The sequence below is a fragment of the Furipterus horrens genome, unplaced genomic scaffold (genome assembly GCF_987537825.1).
Source record: "Furipterus horrens unplaced genomic scaffold, mFurHor1.1.pri manual_scaffold_11, whole genome shotgun sequence".
In the NCBI taxonomy this organism is placed as follows: domain Eukaryota; kingdom Metazoa; phylum Chordata; class Mammalia; order Chiroptera; family Furipteridae; genus Furipterus; species Furipterus horrens.
This window is the reverse complement of record NW_028327181.1, coordinates 47279951-47285249: the sequence shown is the minus strand read 5'-3', so window position 1 is coordinate 47285249 and position 5299 is coordinate 47279951. Positions and strand designations below refer to the sequence as shown.

Genomic DNA, 5299 nt, shown 5'->3' with positions numbered 1-5299 from the left:
AATTGGCTGCCATCAAGCCCTGGACAGCATCGGAACTGCTCTTCATTGTTATCAGGTAGGTCAACATACCTGGATTCAGGTGACATACCTAACTTAGCCTCACTCTAGTCTTATACACCAGGGGTCCGCAACCTCTGGGCCATGGTGGCCTGTTCGGAACCAGGCCACACAGCAGGAGGTGAATGCATTAAAGTCAAAGTGGGGGCCGGGCCGAAGCAAGGCGGGGGAACCAGTGTCTGCCACCACGGGGCAGCCCCAGCCCGTCTCACACTGCCCACATGGGCCCACCTCAGCCATGATGACCCACGGTGTCCAGAGCAGCCGCAGGGGCTTCTCCTTTGCATCCTGGAAGCTGACGGCTACCAAGACCCACATCATGAAGTTGCGGATGTGGAGAAGGTAGCTGATGAACTGCCTATGCCGTCCCTCCCTGAAATGGTGTTTGGAGACGTTTTAAGGATCCAGCACTGTCCTGGTTCAGTGCCCCAGAGGCTTTAAGATGTGTAAACAGCTACCAAGGAATGCTGACAGTAGCCCGTGAGAAGAGCGGCCAGAAAGCAGGACGGACGGCGAAAACTCCCGGGAGGTTATTAAACCGTATGATCGGACCTATGCAACAGGTTATAAGGGAACACTACTTGGAGAGTCACTCAAGTTAAAGGTTGTGCCTATAACAGATCATATAGACACAAAGAAATTGAAAGCCAGAGATTAAGTTTTTTGAAGAAGAAGCCCTGTTTGAAGATGAACTTCATGATCATGCAGGTTCAAGTCTAAGTGTGAAAATTAGAGTAATGCCTTCAGCTTTTTCCTGCTACTGCAGGTTTTTTTAAGAACTGATGGAGTGCTTATCAGAATGAGTGATGCAAGACTTTACCATGAGGCCAGCAAGACTCTACATGTTACAAGAATATACATCACAAGAGAACAAAGTTGCCAGTTTAATGTATGTCCCACCTTCCTTCTTCAGAGCCCAGTGAAATAGCACAGTATTTACCAATCAAGGAGGCAGTTTGTGAGAGGCTAACATTTGCAGAAATAATTGATGACAGACCCACAAGAAAATACACATGGGAACAGAGTGTGATGTACCACACGCGCCCTATGTAATCTGATGGAGACCTTAGCTATGTGGACGGGGCTATTTTTACTATGAGAATTAATTGTCTTATCTATGTGCAGATTTTCAGTAGCCTTAAAGGAGAAAAAAAGAAAGATTATCACAGGCAAAAAATAAATAAAAATAAAGTCATGGCAGAATATCCTGAGATTGCCGGAGAAGCACTGAAAAGCCTGCTTCTGTTTCCAACATCCCATGTCTGTGAAGCGGGGTTTTCTGCAGCGACAGCAACGGAAACGAGATTACGGAGTAGACTGGACGTAAGCGACACACTTTAGGTGCCACTGTCTCTCATCACCCCCAGATGGGATTGTCTAGTTTCAGGAAAACAAGCTCAGGGTGCCCTCTGATTCTGCATTATGGTGAGTTTTATAATTATTTCATTATATATTACAATGTAACAATAAAAGAAATGAAGTGCACAATAAATGTAATGTGCTTGAATCATCCCGAAACCATCCCCATCCCCTACCCCAGTCCTTCTAGTGCAGCTCCTTGGGGCTACCAACATATAGCTGTTTTGGCTTCTCTTGCCTCTTCTTCTGTGACCTGCCACTCCCACCCACTACCCCGACACATTTCTATATCCACGCAGAGGTTGAGAACACCATGGAGCACCTGGGAGGTAAACAGGGGCAGCAGAAAAGGCATTTCCGAGTGCCTCTGGGAAGAGAAGCGCTGCAGGTTGGGTGGACAAAGACACGGGAAGGGCTGCCTGCTGACAGTGGCGGGTTTACATGGCTTCTGTCCAATCAGAGATCAAGAGGACCAAATCATAAGGAAAGAGATGGCTGTGTCCTCCTGAGGATGTAGACCTCCTGGTATATGTAGTGCAAACACATCACAGGTCCTGTTAGAAACTGGGGATTGGACTTGGAGCTGTGCACAACCACTTGCCCTCCCACCTGTGGCTTTGAGAAGCAGATTCAGTCATTGTACAGTGGAGGGCAGGAGGGTTGTGTCACCAAACACAAGCTCCTCATCCTGACTGGTCAAGTGAGCCCAGATGACAGCTTATTCAAAGATGAAGACAAGAGAAAGAAATTGAAGACACAGAAAGGAATTGAAATGACAGCTGGAAGTTTTAAAGCAACAGTATGGCTCTGGCTGGTGTGGCTCAGTTGATGGGGCGTCATCCTACAAAGCCAAGGGTCACCAGTTCGATTCCCAGTCAGGACACATGCCTGGATTGTAGGTTCGATCCCCAGTTGTGGTACGTGCAAGAGGCAACTGATTGATGTTTCTATCTCCTAGTGATATTTCTCTCCCTCTCTTTCTTCCTCTCTTTCCCTCTATGTATGAATAAATAAATTATTTTTTTTTTAAAGGCAACAGTACAGCTATGAAGAGGATATATTTTAGACTTCCAAATACAAGAAGCCATGGTTTCTCTGAAACAAGAAGTAGTAGTCATGAAGAAGAAAAAGACTGGCAAGAAAACATCAAGATATTAAAATGTAAAGGTCAACTTGCAAAAGCTTTTGCTGCACATGACAAGGGGTTAGTATCTCTTATGTAAAGAGCTCATTTATACCAATATAAAAAGAGACCATGGTAATAATTATATGAAGGATATAAACAGTACTTGTTAATCAGTCATCATCAAAATAAAAATTTGAATATAAACAAAATATCTCTGGCCCATTAGATTGGCAAAGATTTGAGAAGTTCAGTGCAGGCTGAGGTTTGGATAAACAAAAATTCTCATATATCCTGGTGTTGAGGATGTGAAATATGTATTTCTGAGGGATAATTAGCAACAGGTACTTAAAAAACCCTTATAACGTCAGTAAATTTTGACCCAAAGTTTCAGTGCTAGGAATTTATGCTAATAAATATATGAGGATGGATGAGTTAGTGGTGCCTCTATACAGAAGATGATGTGAGGACATTTAACAATGAGGATCTGTGCTTTTTACCTACAGGTTAACCTGAAGGAGAATTTAAGACACTATGTGAAGTGCAGGTGGCCCTCCATATCTGTGAATTCTGCATCCCTGGATTCAACCAACCACGGATTTAAAATATTCAGAAGTAAATGGTCTGTTGCTGCTGACTTGTACCGTGTAGTTAGGCCTGTGATAGTTGTGGCTGTAGTGCATGCACACAGACTTCTTTCATGTCATTAGTTTATAAACAATACAATGTAACAACCATTTACATAGTATTTACATTGATTAGATATAATAAGTAAACTAGAGATGATTTTGAGTACACAGGAGGATGTGTGTAGGTTATATGCAAATATCATGCCATTTTGTGTAAGGGACCTGAGCACCCATGAATTTAGTATCTGTGGAGGGCCCTGGAGCCAGCGCCTCTCTGAAAGATGAAAGTGCTAATGATGGTATCTCTGGAATATAGGAATATAAGTAATTTTATTTTTTTCCTTCAACCCTACATGTGCTAACTTTCTCTATAATCAGCATTTATTGCTTTCATACTTTAAAACATTAATATTTAGTTTTCCATTGCCTACAGTCACCTATCTTGATGCTACGTATTCACTTAGTTAAAAATAATTTACCTTTATGCATTGATACATTAAACGCTATAAAATAATGTCATCAGAATTTCATGTAAGTCAAAACAGGAAAAAATGATCATGACAATTACTACCGTACAGCACGGTACAGGTGTCTGGGACGAGGATCAGTTTGCATGACAGTAGCATCATGAGCGATGCTACTTATGGATGCTCTGCTTGTAGATACCAGTTTGGGCCTTAAACACTTATGAACCCTCCTTCACCCGTAAATCATACTTACTGAATTACTGTACCTATACTCTACGCCGATACTTCTTTATAATTCATAATTCAAAGCAAAAATCTTTTTCAATGAAAATGTCTCCAGTCAGTAATGGTTTTCAATTTATATTTAGAAATAATGTTTTTAACATTTAAAATGTACTTCTGGATTAGAAAGAATGTCTATCATTTTTTATTGCTGAAATGTAATGTTTTGAGATCATTTCTCAAAGCAACCCTGCCTTCCATACATACCCATATGCACACACATTAAATCCCCCACCCAATTTCTGGCACATAATATGTGATGAGTACATATTAGCTTTTTAAAAAATGAGAGAGTAGGAGGCAAGCACCATCACGCTGACACTGCAGATCTGTCCCCCGCCCCAAATGGAATGCAGCATTTTCCCCCCTTTCTCCTTCCATTACCACTGCCTACCTCAGACATTGAAAGCTCCTACAGACAACTTCCCTCTCACAGTTACTGAGTTCAAAACCACAGGTGGAAAGAGCCCTGTTCTGGGATTTTAGAAAACTTCGTTTCGACACTTAGAAGCCCTGTGGGACCTGAGCAGATCACTTCCATTTCTGAGCCTGAGTTTCTACATCCGCGGAGGAGACACAATCCTGCCCTTTACACCCTCACAGTGTTATTTCCAAGATTTAAGGTAACGCGAGTGAAATGCTTTATGTTATGAAACCCAAGGAGGTTTTGTTTTAGGAATTTGTGTTATGTTCTTTTGTACCTGATGAGATCTGTAACCGACCTGCCTGTGCTTTTATCTAGAAAGCTTAGTTATTCCATTTCTTGAAACGAAGCTCTTTTGGCTGGCATTGACACTCACATCGGCAAGGACTGCAGCCTCCACATTTCATCCCAGGCTGTTCACCTGGCATCCCATAGAGTCTTCTCCTCCCCTCCTCTCCCTTGCCCTTCCCAGATGCCCTGGCCACCATGAAGAGCAGACAATGAGAAGTCCATCACTCAAGAAGTCTCTCCTCCTTTAGAGCTGCGCCGCCTCATTTTGTTTGGGTAGATGAATTGTTCAGGATTGGTTTGACTGCTGTCCAAACAATGGGGTACCACAGAGAAAAGCAACAAACTCAAGTCACTAAGCCTTCCAGCAAGCAGGGCATTGTCCAAGAGACTGCCTGTCCTATTCTGAGTTCAAACTTGATAGGCCACTCAGAGAGAGTTAGTTCTCTTGACATAGTGAATGAAGTCTGAACCAAACCAGCACCTCCCTCAGTGAAGGCTGGAAGCAAACCCCTTTCTTTGACCAGGGCAGATGGTTGTGGATCGCTAGGATCAGCACCACAAAAATAGCTGGTGTCCTTTTCTCTCGGCCTAAGTTTTCCTACATGGCATTTGGTCAGCTTTATCGTTTAGAGAATTTTATTCCTTTTGCTCTTAAAAACATAAGAAA

The 5299-nt window shown here is 42.7% G+C and overlaps 1 pseudogene; it reads left to right on the top strand.

The window, feature by feature from the left end:
* Positions 1-295: 295 nt before the first annotated feature.
* Positions 296-1110, top strand: LOC149997518 (TIP41-like protein pseudogene; annotated as a pseudogene).
* Positions 1111-5299: the final 4189 nt, after the last annotated feature.